Source organism: Procambarus clarkii, chromosome 11 (genome assembly GCF_040958095.1).
Source record: "Procambarus clarkii isolate CNS0578487 chromosome 11, FALCON_Pclarkii_2.0, whole genome shotgun sequence".
Classification (NCBI taxonomy): domain Eukaryota; kingdom Metazoa; phylum Arthropoda; class Malacostraca; order Decapoda; family Cambaridae; genus Procambarus; species Procambarus clarkii.
In genome coordinates this window covers 12,849,448-12,867,975 of record NC_091160.1, presented here as the reverse complement: position 1 = coordinate 12,867,975, position 18,528 = coordinate 12,849,448, and positions in this window count along the sequence as shown.

Genomic DNA, 18,528 nt, shown 5'->3' with positions numbered 1-18,528 from the left:
ACTATTATTAGTATGGTATCCATTTGTGTTCCAGTTAATATTGTATGATTTATATTGTGGCATGCTGTAGTGTGCCTGAGTTGCATTATTTTTGATAGGCTTGTGCAAGTTATTTCTTGTTGGAGGGAGTTGGTGGCTTCTCCGTGGGGGGATGACCATATTTGTATGTTTCCAGTGTGCGGCCTGTTGTCAAGCTAGCGTCAATATTTCACCCTTTGAATATTTCCTGTTATTGATTGTAATTAATTCCTGTGATTACTGTAACAGTATTATATACCCTTAAGATTACTGATTATATTGATCATTTGTATTACACTCTGTTAGTAGAGTTTTCACGAGAGTTCATGTGGGAGCTAAGTTGATCTTTTGGTAAGACGCCAGCCTTGCTGGCTGGAAGCTAGCTAGTCACGTGGGTTAGCTCGCTGGGAGGAGACATGTATTGGAGATAAGTCGGTGTATTTTGTTTATTTTGCTTAATACTTAGTTAATTCTCTTGGTAAGACTATTTTGTGCTACCGCATTTTTTCATTCATGTGTTAAAGAGCTTGTCTGTGCCCATTAAGTGATAATATTATATTATTGCATGCTGAAAGATAATTCTGGCTTCTTATTTGTTTGATATATCTTGTTACCCTTAAGTACACTATATTGTTTTGCATGTTAAGCTGTGACTTTCAATCATACCCTAAACAAACTTTGAGGCAAGGCCGAAATTATTATAATTTGATTACTGCAAGCAAAAGAATCATACCCAGACTTCAAGGGTTATAAAAAAAATGAGGGTCACTGTCCGGGATCATTGATTAATAATTCCCTGTAACGTAATGTACTAATTAACAGTGCAGATTACAATAGCAATTGCCTTCCTAGATACTCTGTGGTTATCTAGTGACATCTAATCAAGCCTGTGTACATATTCTGTTCAGTCTGAGCTGCTGTGAAAACTTCTCAACGCTTCACGATTGAGGTAAGTGTTCAGCTTGTGCCAGGGGCCAAGCAAAACTTTCAGTGTTGTTTTAAGTGCTAAGTTGTGATAATTGAGCCAACCATGGAGGATCGGGTTGCTGTGCTGGTGGAACAGCCAAATTTTGGTAAAATTAAAGCCTTGAAGAAGTCTGGTTTGTTGTTTCTGGCTGATAAATTGAACCTAACAGTTTCCAATAAAATTTTAAAGGCTCAGTTGTTAAAAGTCATTGTCACATACTTGGTGGAGGAGGAGCAACTTGACAAGGAGTGTTTAGGAGAGTTAGAAGAAGAGTCAAGTGACCAGGTGGCAATCATAAAGTTGGAGATGGAGACTAAATTAGAAATGGCTAGACTGGAAGCAGACAAACAGAGGTTGGAGTTGCAGAACCAGAAAAAACAACTTGAGTTGGAGACTAAGCAACAGATGTTGGAGGCTCAGTTGTAACTAGCAGAGTAACAAACTAAACAAGCTGAACAGCAAACTAAACAATTAGCAATTCAGCAGAGTATTGCTGAAAATAATAACAGGTTGGAACAACAGAGAACTGCAGCAGGGCAAGGTAACACTAGCAATAATCCTGAGAGTACAAATAGTTCTTCCAAGTACAGTAAACGTGTAGATTTACCTAAATTCAATTAGGAAGATCCAGAAATATTCTTTTTACATTTTAAGAAGTTAGCAGTCAGCATGAATTGGCCTGTGGATCAATGGGTTGCCATTATGCAAGAACAATTTAAGGGTAAAGCTCAGGAAGTTTTTGCATCTATGCCTGCTGAGAATTCTTTCGATTTTAAATTTGACCAACAGAGCATCTTGAATGCATACCAGCAGATCCCAGAGACACATAGACAAAAATTCAGAGGTTTAAAAAGAGCACATGACTAGACTATTTCTGACTTTGTATGGGTTAAACTCAATCATTTTGACAGATGGGTTAAAGCACTTAACATTACAGAGTTTGAGACTTTGAGAAACCTCATAGTAACTGAGGAAATTTTAGGTTGTCTACCAGAGAAATTAGCTTTGTTTATGACGGAAAATAAACAAACCACTGATCTTATGAAACTAGCCAAGCTAGCTGATGAGCAGAATTACTTACTAGATTGCCTTTTCGAGCACCATCTAATCATTATAATGTTAAGACTAATTATCATGCTCCTAAATCTCATGTTTTCCAGGCCCGACCATCTACCTCACCTTCTCCCCGGAATCCTTCTCCTGTAAAGCCTAAATCTGAGACACAACAGACAGGGTTGTCAACCTCAAGTAATGTAGTGATTAAACCTGCAGTTGGTTCGGCTGTTTCGACCACTGACAGATATTGCACGCATTGCAGGAGAAGAGGTCATGTGCCTGACCTGTTATGCCTTGCACCCTGAGTTGAGACCAACTGGTCTGATTATGAGTAGGGGTTTGCAAGCCTTTAATGCCAATGTTGCTCCAGTCATGTCCAAGTGGATGACTAATTTTGAACCATACCTACATTCGGGTACCTTATTATGTACTAGTGGAACCTGGAAGCCAGTGCAGTTGTTAAGGGACACTGGTGCTTCCCAGTCTCTAATTTCTCACCGTGTTCTTACTGATGTTAGCACAGAAGACACTGGAGAGGTAGTGTTATTACAAGGATTTGGAGGTCATGTCCAGCGTGTACCATTAAAGTTAACCTGAAATCATCTATTACACCGGGTTGGTGCACTGTAGCTGTTAGTGAGCAGTTGCCCATCCCTGGGTTGATGTTATTGTAGGTAATGACAAGTGTCAAGTTAGTGGTACAGATTGTCCTGTCATGTTTACTAACCCTAATGCAGTACTGGCTCAACCAGATGCGGATGATGGTGTCATTTATCCAGCCTGTGTTGTGACCAGATTAATGGGTAAGCAGAATGTGGTAAGTCCTGTTACTACCGAGGTGGATGTTCTCGAGGCCAGGACCACTTCAGACAGGGAGGTGGAGGTGGACCTTGAGGATACATTCTTAGCTCACGTGGATGTCGAGAGTGAGGCCGGTGCCAAAGCCCTAATTTATTCTGACCCAGATGGTCTGGAAGATGTGGCCCAGGTACCAGTACCTTGCCCGCTCGCTCCAGCTGTAGAGTTCCAGACCTTGCGTAAGTTACAGAGTACTGATCCCAGTCTAGCTGAGTGTTATGCAGAAGCAGCCGACTCCATTGATACTTTGGAGGAGAGCACGGGTTGTTATTTCAATGATCGATGTCTGATGAGAAGATGGAGACCATCAGGAACTCCCTTATCAGATGATTGTGAGTCTAGGACCCAGCTCGTCGTACCCAAGGAGTATAGGGAGCAGGTATTGCAAGTTGCCCATGATGTCCTGATGGGAGGTCACCAAGGGATTTCCAGTATGTATCATAAGATACATAGGGAGCCGGTCGGCCGAGCGGACAGCACGCTGGACTTGTGATCCTGTGGTCCCGGGTTCGATCCCGGGCGCCGGCGAGAAACAATGGGCAGAGTTTCTTTCACCCTATGCCCCTGTTACCTAGCAGTAAAATAGGTACCTGGGTGTTAGTCAGCTGTCACGGGCTGCTTCCTGGGGTTGGAGGCCTGGTCGAGGACCGGGCCGCGGGGACACTAAAGCCCCGAAATCATCTCAAGATAACCTCAAGATAAGATAGGTAAATTTGTCTATTGGCCAAAACTCAAAAAGGATGTGGTTAGATATTGCCACAATTGTGGTGTGTGTCAAACTGTTGGTAAGCCTAATCAGACTGTGCCACGAGCACCATTATACCCTATTGTAGTGCCAGAGGAGCCTTTTACACATGTGGTGCTGGATTGTGTCGGACCTTTTCACCGTTCCAAATCCCGAAATATGTATATGTTTACTATTCTATGTATGACCACCAGGTTCCCTGAAGCATATGCCTTACGTAACATTAGGGCTTATACAGTTATAAAGCAGTTGGAACGATTTTTTTCATTATTTTATATGCCCCGTATAATTCAAACTGATAAGAGCAATTTTTGTTCCACAACATTTAAAACCTTTTGTAATTCATTTGGTATAAAGCATAATTTTTCCAGTCCTTACCATCCTCAGAGTCAAGGAGGGAATCGAGCGGTTCCACCAAACCCTCAAAAAGATGTTGAAAGTAACTGGGGAAGATTGACCCAGACATTGGGATGACAATTTACCATTTGTTCTATTTGCTGCCAGAAATGGATTGCACAGTGCCCTAGGCTGCTCTCCATTTGATCTTGTGTTTGGACATCAGGAGAGAGGACTTTGAAAAATGTTGCAGGAGAAAATGTTGGGAGATGTTACAGCTAGACAGAGTGAGCGTTACCTGAAGGATGTGAAGAGCAAGCTGTCTAGAACGATGGAGTTGGCCTTACGACATCTGGGCGAGCAACAACAGGTAGTGAAGGAGAAGCATGACAAGAGGTTCAGGGTGAAACTCAGAGTTTTTGAACCAGGAGATTTGGTAATGGTCTTGAAGCCTCGTGTGGGCACTTCTATGTCACATAAATTTGCAGGACCTTTTCAAGTGGTAAACCGTCTTGGTGAAGTCACCTACAAAGTTTGCAATCCCCAACAGAAACGTCAAGTCATGAGTGTACATGCGAACCGGTTGAAGGCTTATTGTGGGCCCAGTATTGTGGCTTGTTGTGTTACTGAGGAGGTAAACCCTGAGGAGTCAAGTGTTGTAGGGGAAGATGGTAATCCTCTTTTATCTAATTCCAGTTCCGGGGAAGAATTGTTGTGTCATTTGCAGGATGAGTAGAGAGCAGAGTTCCAGGACCTTGTGAAGATGTCCTCCAACTTGTTTGGGGAAGTCCCCACCCAGACGTCTCTCATTACTCATGACATTAAACTGACAAATGTAACTCCAATTCGGCTACACCCTTATCGAGTGACACCCGTGAAACAACGTATCATCCAGGAGGAGGTTGATTATCTTCTTCGACATGGGTTCATTAGACCCAGTCAGAGCTCCTGGAGTTCACCGTGTTTAGTAGTACCAAAACCAGAGTGTAAATGGAGATTAGTAGTGGATTATAGAAAATTAAATCAGGTAACTGTAGTTGATGTATATCCATTACCTTTATTAGAGGACTGCATCGACCAAATTGGTCATGCTAACTTTGTATCTAAATTGGACTTATCTAAGGGGTATCACCAGATACCACTTACAGACTTTGCAAGGGAAGTGACAGCTTTTATCACCCCTGATGGAGCATTCGAGTTTAATGTGATGCCGTTTGGACTAAGGAATGCACCAGCAACTTTTCAAAAGTTGACGAATTCTTTGTTGAAGGATATGCCAGATTGTAGGGCATATTTAGATGACATTGTGATTTTCATTTAGAGTTGGGAAGACCATATGTCCAGTTTAAAGCAATTGTTTGCCGTGTTACAATATGCTAATTTGACTGTTAATGTGAAGAAATGTAGTTGGGCTAAAGGAACTATAATGTACTTAGGACATGAGGTCGGACAAGGTAGAATAGTCCCGTTGCAAGACAAGATCCAGGCAATCGTGGATTACCCAGTACTAACAAGTAAGAAGTCTGTGTAGAGATTTATTGGGATGTGTGCATATTATAGGAGATATTGTAAAAACTTTTCCATTGTTACTGCACCCTTAACCAATCTTCTTAGGAAACAGGTAAAATTCAAGTGGACGCAGGAATGTCAGAACTCCTTTCAGCAGTTGAAAGGAATTCTCTCAACGTCACCTGTGCTAGCCAGTCCACAGTTTGATAAACCATTTATTATGCACATAGACGCTTCGGATCTAGGAGCAGGTGCTGTTTTGTTCCAGGTAGGACCAGATGATTTAGAACACCCTGTATATTACACCTGTATATTATTTCTCTCGAAAATTTGACAGGGCACAAACTAATTATTCTGTGGTTGAGAAAGAAGCACTTTGTTTGATCTTGGCAGTTAAGAAGTTTGAGACATACTTGTCAGAAAATCAAGTTGTAGTATATACAGATCATAATTCATTGACATTCATTAACTCCATGAAAGGTAAGAACCAGAGAATACTTAGATGGTCATTGATTCTGCAAGAATTCAGTATTGTAATTCGTCATATTCCTGGGAGGCATAATGTTATTGCTGATTCCTTATCCAGAGGATTTCCTGTTGCAGTGCCATAATATGTATTGTTCTATACTCATTAGATGCATGTAAGGGAGCCGGTGGCTGAGCGGACAGAACATTGGACGCGTGATCCTGTGGTCCCGGGTTCGATCCCGGGCGCTGGCGAGAAACAATGGCAGAGTTTCTTTCACCCTGATGGCCCTGTTACCTAGCAGTAAATAGGTACTTGGGAGTTAGTCAGCTGTCACGGGCTGCTTCCTGGGGGTTGAGGCCTGGTCGAGGACCGGGCCGCGGGGACACTAAAGCCCCGAAATCATCTCAAGATAAGATGTATTTTGTTTTTTTGTTTTTTTACTGTGTGAAATTTTATTGTTTTATACTTTGATCTTTTGTGGAAGTACCTTCATGTTGTATTTTCATGTTATATTTCATGCAGTCAAAAAATGAAATCAACCCTTCAGTTAATTTCATTTTTTCTTAGGGACCGGGAGGGATGTTACGAGTCTATGATTGATTCTACCATTATTCATGATAACGATGAGAAGCATTTAATCCTTTCTCTGTTCAGTACTATTATTAGTATGGTATCCATTTGTGTTCCAGTTAATATTGTATGATTTATATTGTGGCATGCTGTAGTGTGCTTGAGTTGCATTATTTTTGATAGGCTTGTGCAAGTTATTTCTTGTTGGAGGGAGTTGGTGGCTTCTCCGTGGGGGGATGACCATATTTGTATGTTTCCAGTGTGCGGCCTGTTGTCAAGCTAGCGTCAATATTTCACCCTTTGAATATTTCCTGTTATTGATTGTAATTATTCCCTGTGATTACTGTAACAGTATTATATACCCTTAAGATTACTGATTATATTGATCTTTTGTATTACACTCTGTTAGTAGAGTTTTCACGAGAGTTCATGTGGGAGCTAAGTTGATCTTTTGGTAAGACGCCAGCCTTGCTGGCGGGAAGCTAGCTAGTCACGTGGGCTAGCTCGCTGGGAGGAGACATGTATTGGAGATAAGTCGGTGTATTTTGTTTGTTTTGCTTAATACTTAGTTAATTCTCTTGGTAAGACAATTTTGTGCTACTCCATTTATTCATTCATGTGTTAAAGAGCTTGTCTGTGCTTGGAGACAAGTATTTACGTGTTATTATAATATTATTACATGCTGAAAGATAATTCTGGCTTCATATAATTTTTACCATTTATTTGTTTGATATATCTTGTTACCCTAAAGTACAGTATATTGTTTTGCATGTAAAGCAGTGACTTTCAATCATACCCTAGACAAACTTTGAGGCAAGGTCGAAATTATTATATTTGATTACTGCAAGGAAAGGAACCATACCCTGACTTCAAGGGTTATAACTCTATACTGTTTCTGATATATGTAAATGGTCTCCCAGAATATATAGAATCGTTCCTCTCATTGTTTGCTGATGATGCAAAAATTATGAGGAGGATTAAGATTTAGGAAGATCGTATGAGGCTACAAGATGACCAAGACAAAATGGATGGTCCAACAAATGGCTACAAAAGTTCAACCCAAGTAAATGTAAGGTAATGAAACTAGGCGGAGGAAATAAGAGGCCAGGCACAGGATACCGAATTGTAGATGAAGTCCTTCACGAAACGGACCAAGAGAAAGATCTAGTAGATGTTATCACACCAAAACTATCTCCCGAAGCCCAAATAAAAAGAATAACATCTGCGGCGTATGAAAGGTTGACTTACATCAGAACTGTATTCAGGAACCTTTGTAATGAATCATTCAGAACTTTGAATACCACATATGTAAGACCAATCCTGGAGTACACGGCTCCATCATGAAGCCCGTACCTTGTCAAGCATAAGACGAAGCTTGAAAAAGTTCAGAGGTATGCCACAAGGCTAGTCCCAGAACTAAGAGACATTAATTACGGTGAAAAGCTGCGTGAAGTGCACTTCACGATGTTAGAAACAAGAAGAGTAAAGGAAGAAATGATGACTACCTACAAAATTTTCAGAGGAATTGACAGGGTAGATAAAGATGAACAGTTTAACAGAAGTTGTACGCGAACAAGGGAACACAGATGGAAGCTGAGTACCCAAATGACCCACAGGGACTTTAAAAGAACTTTTTCAGTGGCAGAGTAGTTAACAGATGGAATGCATTAGGGAGTGATGGTGGAGGCTGACTCCATACACAGTTTCAAATGTATATATAATACAGCCCAACAGGCTCAGGAATCTGCACACCAGTTGATTAGCAGTTGAGAGGTGGGACCAAAGAGCCAGAGCTCAACCCTCCCAAGCACAACTAGGTGATTACACACACACACGATGGCAGAAAACAAATGGACAGAGTTTCTTTCACCCTGATGCTCCTGTTACCTAGCGGTAAATAGATACCTACGAGTTAGACAGCTGTTACGGGCTGCTTCTTGTGTGTGTGTGTGTGTGTGTGTGTGTGTGTGTGTGTGTGTGTGTGTGTGTGTGTGTGTGTGTGTGTGTGTGTGTGTGTGAGAGAAAAAAAAGTTGATTGATTGATTGCTGAGAGGCGGGCCGAAAGAGCAGAGCTCAACTCCCGCAAGCACAACTAGGTGAATACACACACACACACACACACACACACACACACACACACACACACACACACACACACACACACACACACACACACACACACCCCTAGTTAAACACATGACAAAGTTAGTTAAGATTCAGCGGTATGCCATCAGGCTCGTCCCGGAACTGAAAGGTATAAGCTACGAGGAAAGGCTAAAGGAGCTGAACCTCACGTCCCTGGAAAACAGAAGAGTAAGGGGAGACATGATAACCACCTACAAATTTCTCAGGGGAATTGACAGGGTGGACAAAGACAAACTCTTCAGCACGGGTGGGACACGAACAAGGGGACACAGGTGGAAACTTAGTACTCAGATGAGCCACAGAGATGTTAGAAAGAATTTTTTCAGTGTCAGAGTAGTTAATAAAAGGAATGCACTAGGCAGTGATGTGGTGGAGGTTGACTCCATAGACAGTTTCAAATGTAGATATGATAAAGCCAAGTAGGCTCAGGAATCTGTACACCAGTTGATTGACAGTTGAGAGGCGGGACCAAAGAGACAAAGCTCAACCTCCGCAAGCACAATTAGGTGAGTACAATTAGGTGAGTACAAACACACACAAAGTAAAGTAATGAAACTAGGCGGTGGAAACAGGAGGCCAGACACAGGATACAGATAAGGAGATGAAGTACTTCATGAAACAGACAGAGAGAAAGATCTAGGAGTTAATATCACACCAAATCTGTCTCCTGAAGCCCACATAAAAAGAATTACGTCTGCGGCATATGCGAGACTGGCAAACATCAGAACAGCATTCAGGAACCTGTGCAAGGAATCATTCAGAATCTTGCATACCACATATGTAAGACCAATCCTGGAGAATGCGGCCCCAGCATGGAGCCCGTACCTTGTCTAGCACAAGACGAAGCTGGAAAGAGTTCAAAGGCATGCCACTAGACTAGTCACAGAGTTAAGAGGCATGAGTTAGGAGGAAAGGCTGCGAGAAATGCATCTTACGACACTGGAAGACAGAAGAGTAAGGGAAAGATATGATCATTACATACAAAATCCTCAGGGGAATTGACAGGAAACACAAGGATAAACTATTCAACACTGGTAGTACACGAACAAGGGAACACAGGCGGAAACTGAGTACCCAAATGAGCCACAGGGACGTAAGAAAGAACTATTTCAGTGTCAGAGTAGTTAACAGATGGAATGCATTAGGCAGCGATGTGGTGGAGGCTGACTCCATACACAGTTTTAAATGTAGATATGATAGAGCCCAGTAAGCTCAGGAATCTGTACACCAGTTGATTGACGGTTGAGAGGCGGGACCAAAAAGCCACAGCTTTTTGCCCCGCAAGCACAAATAGGTGAGTACACACACACAAAAGCCCCGCAAGCACAAATAGGTGAGTACACACACACACACACACACACACACACACACACACACACACACACACACACACACACACACGGAGCCTGCCGGCCGAGCGGACAGCACGCTAGACACGTGATCCTGTGGTCCGGGTTCGATCCCGGGCGCCGGAGAGAAACGATGGGCAGAGTTTCTTTCATCCTATTCCCCTGTTACCTAGCAGTAAATAGGTACCTGGGAGTTAGTCAGCTGTCACGGGCTGCTTCCTGGTGTGTGTGTGTGTGTGTGTGTGTGTGTGTGTGTGTGTGTACTCACCTAGTTGTACTCACCTAGTTGTGTTTGCGGGGGTTGAGCTCTGGCTCTTTGGTCCCGCCTCTCAACCGTCAATCAACAGGTGTACAGATTCATGAGCCTATCGGGCTCTGTCATATCTACACTTGAAACTGTGTATGGAGTCAGCCTCCACCACATCACTTCCTAATGCATTCCATTTGTCAACCACTCTGACACTAAAAAAGTTCTTTCTAATATCTCTGTGGCTCATTTGGGCACTCAGTTTCCACCTGTGTCCCCTTGTGCGTGTTCCCCTTGTGTTAAATAGACTGTCTTTATCTACCCTATCAATCCCCTTCAGAATCTTGAATGTGGTGATCATGTCCCCCCTAACTCTTCTGTCTTCCAGCGAAGTGAGGTTTAATTCCCGTAGTCTCTCCTCGTAGCTCATACCTCTCAGCTCGGGTACTAGTCTGGTGGCAAACCTTTGAACCTTTTCCAGTTTAGTCTTATCCTTGACTAGATATGGACTCCATGCTGGGGCTGCATACTCCAGGATTGGCCTGACATATGTGGTATACAAAGTTCTGAATGATTCTTTACACAAGTTTCTGAATGCCGTTCGTATGTTGGCCAGCCTGGCATATGCCGCTGATGTTATCCGCTTGATATGTGCTGCAGGAGACAGGTCTGGCGTGATATCAACCCCCAAGTCTTTTTCCTTCTCTGACTCCTGAAGAATTTCCTCTCCCAGATGATACCTTGTATCTGGCCTCCTGCTCCCTACACCTATCTTCATTACATTACATTTGGTTGGGTTATACTCTAACAACCATTTGTTCGACCATTCCTTCAGCTTGTCTAGGTCTTCTTGAAGCCTCAAACAGTCCTCTTCTGTTTTAATCCTTCTCATAATTTTAGCATCGTCCGCAAACATTGAGAGAAATGAATCGATACCCTCCGGGAGATCATTTACATATATCAGAAACAAGATAGGACCGAGTACAGAGCCTGTGGGACTCCACTGGTGACTTCACGCCAATCGGAGGTCTCACCCCTCACCGTAACTCTCTGCTTCCTATTGCTTAGATACTCCCTTATCCACTGGAGCACCTTACCAGCTACACCTGCCTGTCTCTCCAGCTTATGTACCAGCCTCTTATGCGGTACTGTGTCAAAGGCTTTCCGACAATCCAAGAAAATGCAGTCCGCCCAGCCTGTGTGTGTGTGTGTGTGTGTGTGTAATCACCTAGTTGTGCTTGCGGGGGTTGAGCTCTGGCTCTTTGGTCCCGCCTGTGTGTGTGTGTGTGTGTGTGTGTGTGTGTGTGGTGTGGAAAAAAAACTCCCATGCCAGACTTTCCCTGCCCTCCCATGCTAGACTCTCCCTGCCCTTCCATGCCTGACACTCCCTGCCCTCCCATGCCAGACTCTCCCTGCCCTCCCATGCCAGACTCTCCCTGCCCTCCCATGCTAGATTCTCCCTGCCCTCCCATGCCTGACTCTCCCTGCCCTCCCATGCCAGACTTTCACTGCCCTCCCATGCCAGACTCTCCCTGCCCTCCCATGCCAGACTCTCCCTGCCCTCCCATGCCAGACTCTCCCTGCCCTCCCATGTCAGAGTCTCCCTGCCCTCCCATGCTAGACTCTCCCTAACCTACCATGCCAGACTCTCCCTGCCCTCCCATGCCAGAGTCTCCCTGCCCTCCCATGCTAGACTCTCCCTAACCTCCCATGCCAGACTCTCCCTACCCTTCCATGCCAGACTCTCCCTACCCTCCCATGCCAGACTCTCCCTACTGTTATGATCTCAGCCTACAGGAGAAACGAGTCTCCCTCCTTGAGAGTTATTCGTCAAGCCTGACCTGATTAGAAGGTCTAGCAAATATTGAGGTGATAACGCATATGTAAAATAGTTGCTTGGATATGTATAACAGTTTGAGATTATGGGCAATGAAGGAGAAAACAGATAAATGACTGGCTAGGAGATGTGGACATTTTGCTGGAGGCGTGAGGCTCGCTTCCGGAGGACCTTGACCTCACTTGAGTGCCAGACATCGCAGGGGGAAGCCGCGCTCCGTTGAGCTCCCGTCAGAAGGGAACCCCTAGTGATATATCTCGAAGAGAAGAGAAGTGTGCGGACGTACCAGCTGTGGAATCGAGCTGGGAACGTTGTGGTCTCAAGTCCTGGTCGACGAGCAGATATTAAATCGCCCAGAAGCATTATTGTGGGCTGTGTGGAGCGCCCTGACCAGACGCCGTCAGAGGGAAAGCGCCCTCGACCAATTAATCTGTGGTAAGCACGATATACGCCAGTTCATAGTGATCACTTGTAGTTGGTCGTGTGCCCAGCGACAGTCGCAATGTTTATTTATAAGTTAGACATGTTTTAATAAGGCAGAAAGCCTGAAATAAGAGAGTGGAGAGGGAGGAACACGGAGCGAACGTCCGCCCCCTCTGAGCGCTGGCGGACGACTGAGGGAGCCCGGCTCCGGATGGAGGAAGACCCTCCCAGTGAGTGAGGACCGCCGCCAGGCGAGGTGGAGTATGGACCCGCCCAAAACGGGGGAGTCCACTCTCACTGTATGTAGAGGACAGATAGAGGTTTGAGGCAAGCATATTGTGCGGTTATTTTTGTTTATGTGTTAAAGGGGAACATTTTATTGGAGTGTCGATGGGTTGCAGGTTTGTCTTTGGGGAAGAAGTTGCTGAGAACTTCGAAGCCAGCAGATGAAGTAATTGATGAGACTCCAAGGTAGTGGAGCAGAGGACCTCGAGCTGTGAGGAGAAGCAGCAGTGAAGAGGAGTGTCACGTGCTTCTGTAGAGGTGGTGTAGCAGCCAAGAGAGCTGTGGAAGAACCTAACAGAAGGGTGAAGCACCGTAGTTGCACAAGGAAACTTCATGATAGCAGCCTGGAGGAGCTGCAGAGGATCCTGGTAGTGAAGCCCGGCAGAACCTAAAGATATTAGGGTAGTGAACTTCCAGAGGTGGAAGGGGAAGTTCTGTTGGATTACTTGTAGGGAGTTGATAGTGTTTGGTTGTCAGTAGCGTGCAAGACGCAGTGAGAGGTGAGTGACTGTTGGCATTCTTATGTCAAGGAGTTTTTATACTGAAGTTTAGAGTTGCAGTCGTAGGCTTGATTACCTACAGATGTATGTGCATGAGGACTGACAGTGATCGATTAATCATTGTTGTGTATCAGTGAACATTTATACTGATATATGTTATTGCATCCAAATGCTGATTTTCTATATATACATTATCTTGCTGATAGTGCAACAGTGTATGTAGGCTTGACCAACTTGAGGAGGTTAATAGTATCAGGTGGTGAACCAGGAGATAGGATACCACTTGATAAGCTGATAATAGAGTTCTGATGGTATTGGAGTGCAACCTGATTGTGATATTATAGAGTATAGGATTCATTATTATTATATGTGTGTATGTATCGTGTATGTGCTTTGTTCAGTAAATGTGTCACAATTTGCTGGTGTTTGCCCTTGTCCTAGTGAGGCTTCCCAGGAGGTAGTAACGAAGGAGAGAGAGAGAGAAAGAACCAAGAACCACTGCTCGGGACAGGGTAAAAGGTAATACTAATAAGTCAGAAAGGGGATTGAGGAGATCATATCACCTAGGGAGAGAGTGGGGAGTCACAGCGGCTCGAGTGGGTGTGTGCACGTGACAACGAGGCTAAATGTTGGAGCCGCATCCCCTAAACGTGTGACGTTGAGCCCCTCTCCAAGAGCCAGAAGCGCCAAGGGTGATCTCCTAGTATAAGCACTCTACCGAGTTGTGGGTTGGGTTGTCCGTAGAGAAGGATCAACGACGACAACACCAACCAACCCACGAGTCTATAATAAATTGGGGGCCTGTGTCCGGGAGAGTGAACTGACACACCCACACCCTGTCCAAGAGTGGATTTGTACACCCCTGCTGAGATAAACTGTGTGACCGCAGGTGTATACTCTCTCTCTTGGGAAGACTCACAGGACAAAAATGGATAAGGTGCAAGCATTTGTGGAGTCAGGCAAGCCTGAGGACTTGGAAGGTTGCACGAGGGATCAATTGAAACAGATAGCAGAAAAATGTGGCATCAGGTTGAAAGCATCTAAAGTAGCTGGGATGAAGGATGAGATCCTTAGACAGTTGAGAGCCAGAAGTGAAGCGGCAGAGCAAGGAGCCCAGAAAGAAGCTGAAAGTGGAAAGGAGGATGATGGGCAGGATGAAGTGAGATCCCAGGGATCGAGTAGGAGCAGCAAGAGTAGCCGCAGTAGTAGGAGTAGCCGAAATAGGAGCTTGGAGAGATTCCAGTTAGAGCTCCAGATCCAACAACAGCGTGAGGAGAGACAGTTCCAGCTGGAAAAGATGAAATTAGAACTCCAGATGAAAAATGAAGCCGAGAAGGAAAAAGAGAATACCAGGCTGGAAGTAGAAAAAGAGAAACCAGACTGGAAGTAGAAAAAGAGAAAACCAGAGTAAGAGAACTGGAGTTGGAACAGGAGAAAGAAAAAGAGAAGCAAGACTAGAGGTCGAAAAAGAAAAAGCCCAGGTCGAAAAAGAAAAAGCCCAGGTCGAAAAAGAAAAAGAGAGAACAAAACAAATGCAGATAGAAGCGAATAGAACCTTGGCTGAGCAGAGGATTGAACATGGGTTGCCAGAGAGCACCACCCAGGTATCACACCCACCAGAGGTTAGGGTTAGGGAGAAGGACATTCCCTTGTTTGTGCCCGAAGAGGCAGAGAGCTTCTTCGAGCATTTTGAAAAAGTAGCCAGCATCAAGGAGTGGCCACAGGAGGAATGGGCCCAGCTGGTCCAGTTAAGATTGACCGGTGCAGCCAGGGAGGCATACACCCAATTGTCACTGGAAGAGTGCCAGGATTATGCCACAGTAAAGAGCAGCATATTGCGCTCGTTTCAGTTAACCCCAGAAGCTTATAGAAAGCGCTTCAGAGAGATGAGCAAAGTTGGAGCATGTACGTTTGCTGAGACAGCAAGAGATCTGGAAAGACGATTCCAGAAGTGGATTGAGGCTGCTGGAGTTAGATCTTACGCTGACCTAAAGCAACTGATGGTCATGGAGAAGTTCTTGGAGATGATGCATCCTGAAACAAAGTTCAAGATCCAAGAAGCAGGGATAATGGAGGTGAAAGATGCCGCAGATAGGGCGGATATGATTACTGAAGCATACAAGAGCTTAAGGGAGAACAGAGTAAGAAGCGAGGCGAGACGCAGCAATGGCAGATCCAGTGGAGTCTGGGGAGGAAGAAATTATGAAAGACCCAGAAGAGTCTGGGGTGAGAAAAATTTTGATAAATGGGCAGATAAAAGTAAGTACCCTAAAACTCAGAAGAGTAGGTCGCGCACTTCGTCTGAAAGTGAAGATGGAGGAGCTAAACAAGAAACTAATCGTTATCCTGGAAATCAAGAGTCCAGTAGAACCCCACAGAGTGCAAGTAGTGTACCTGGCCCGAGGAATTCTCATGTGAGTGGGCAGAGTCAGAGCTACTCTGGTACATATAGAAGAGACTTTACCCAGATGAGATGTTACAATTGTAACGGATTGGGTCACGTGATGCGAGATTGTCGGCAGGGCAAGAGAGTTGTGACCCTGGCCATGTGTGACCCCCGAAGTAAATATACTAATGTGTTCCGAGACAAACCACAGAAGATGAACTTAGTGAACGAGAGGTATAGACCGTTCATGAGTAAAGGTTGGATCAGTATAAGAGGCCAACCTGAGGTAGAAGTTGGTATCTTAAGAGATACCGGAGCTAATCAGAGCTTGATGCGAGAAGCCTGATTGGGGATGATCGACGGTTAGCTGGCAGTGGGAAGATGAAAGTATATGGGTTATTGTCGGAGAGTGACATGCCCGTATGTGCTGTCCAGCTAAGGTCGGAATATGTGTCGGCAGAGGTGATGTTGGGAGTGTGCCCCGACATACCTATTCCAGGAGTCCAAGTGATCCTGGGAAATGACTTGTGCGGGACAAAGGTGTTGCCAAGAGTCATGGCAGAGACTGTGCCAGAGGAGTGCCCAGAAGGCCACGGCACGGGTGGGACACCTGAGAGTGTGAACCTGAGTGACATCCGAGGAGATGAGTCAGGAGACCGCCAAGCCATTGAAAACCCTGTCTCGGTAGTGATGAAGGCAGAGGTGGCCGACAAGGAAGACGCTGGAGAAGATGATACAGTGTCGATTCAACCGGTGGAAGATATCGATGTAGATATAGCATGGCTATTTGATGAAGGTCCAGCCCAGGAAATGAAGTCTCGGTGAGGTCAAAAGTGAAGATGGCCCAGCCGAAGAAGAATCATGTGAAGAGAGCGGACCTGAGTAGAGCCCAGACTGCTGAAACTAAGAGTCGGAAGGCGAATGCAACTGTGCTGAGTAGGAATGAGGAAGGATGTGGACATACTGAGGACGGGAGTAGATCGTCAAGTGGTCCACGAGCACAGAGGCATATGGATAGTGGAGTTAAGTTGTTTGAGATGTCAGGAGTTGACATGTTTCACAGAAAACGTGGAGAAAAGATAATGAAGAAAAGTAGTAGCCGAGAAAGTGAAAGGAGAAGAGACAGCATGTGTGGAGAGATGCTTATGAGCACTCTGGGAGAGGCAAGGCGACGTGTACGGTCGAGTGCTATTGGATGTAATACAGTTCCCGAAGAAACTTTTAGGGAACGAAGAAGAGTTGAAGGAGAAGAAAGGGAGTTGTATAGAGGTGAGAGGTGTGAGAAGAGGATGATGATGCAAGCATGGATGAATAGAAGAAAGCCGAGGACTCGGTGGGAGTCGAACAGGATGAGGTCTCGGATGAATGAGGAGACGAAGGGGAGGAGCGTCGGTGAAGACGAGGGAGTGAAGTATGATGACAGGAGACGAAAGTATAATGGCAGTAGATGGAAGAGTGAAGACGACAGAGGAGGTACAGACAGTAGATGTCTGACTCTGGATGGGAAGAGAAGAAGACGAGGAAACGGAGGGTGGAGACAGTAAGTAGAGTGGACCAATGGATTGCAGGCGTCCAAGGAGGACAGCCTAGCCAACAGGTGCCAGAGAAGTCAGATCGTTTATGAGAAGATCATGTTTCTGGCGAGTTGTGAGCCAGATGTTGCAAGGAGCAACGAACTAATTGTAGACTCCTAAGGGAGTACGTAAGCAGATCAACCGTTCGAACCAATTGGTTGAAGAACGAGACAGTGTGGTGGCGGATGTATTATCCCGAGCTTTGCCACTGGAATAACTCTCAAAAATAAGGGGAGGGGAGTGTTATGATCTCAGCCTACAGGAGAAACGAGTCTCCCTCCTTGAGAGTTATTCGTCAAGCCTGACCTGATTAGAAGGTCTAGCAAATATTGAGGTGATAACGCATATGTAAAATAGTTGCTTGGATATGTATAACAGTTTGAGATTATGGGCAATGAAGGAGAAAACAGATAAATGACTGGCTAGGAGATGTGGACATTTTGCTGGAGGCGTGAGGCTCGCTTCCGGAGGACCTTGACCTCACTTGAGTGCCAGACATCGCAGGGGGAAGCCGCGCTCCGTTGAGCTCCCGTCAGAAGGGAACCCCTAGTGATATATCTCGAAGAGAAGAAGTGTGCGGACGTACCAGCTGTGGAATCGAGCTGGGAACGTTGTGGTCTCAAGTCCTGGTCGACGAGCAGATATTAAATCGCCCAGAAGCATTATTGTGGGCTGTGTGGAGCGCCCTGACCAGACGCCGTCAGAGGGAAAGCGCCCTCGACCAATTAATCTGTGGGTAAGCACGATATACGCCAGTTCATAGTGATCACTTGTAGTTGGTCGTGTGCCCGCGACAGTAGCAATGTTTATTTATAAGTTAGCATGTTTAATAAGGCAGAAAAGCCTGAAATAAGAGAGTGGAGAGGGAGGAACACGGAGCGACGTCCGCCCCTCTGAGCGCTGGCGGACGACTGAGGGAGCCCGGCTCCGGATGGGGAAGACCCTCCCAGTGAGTGAGGACCGCCGCCAGGCGAGGTGGAGTATGGACCCGCCCAAAACGGGGGAGTCCACTCTCACTGTAGTAGAGGACAGATAGAGGTTTGAGGCAAGCTATTGTGCGGTTATTTTTGTTTATGTGTTAAAGGGGAACATTTTTATGGAGTGTCGATGGGTTTGCAGGTTTGTCTTTGGGGAAGAAGTTGCTGAGACAATTCGAAGCCAGCAGATGAAGTATTGATGAGACTCCAAGGTAGTGGAGCAGAGGACCTCGAGCTGTGAGGAGAAGCAGCAGTGAAGAGGAGTGTCACGTGCTTC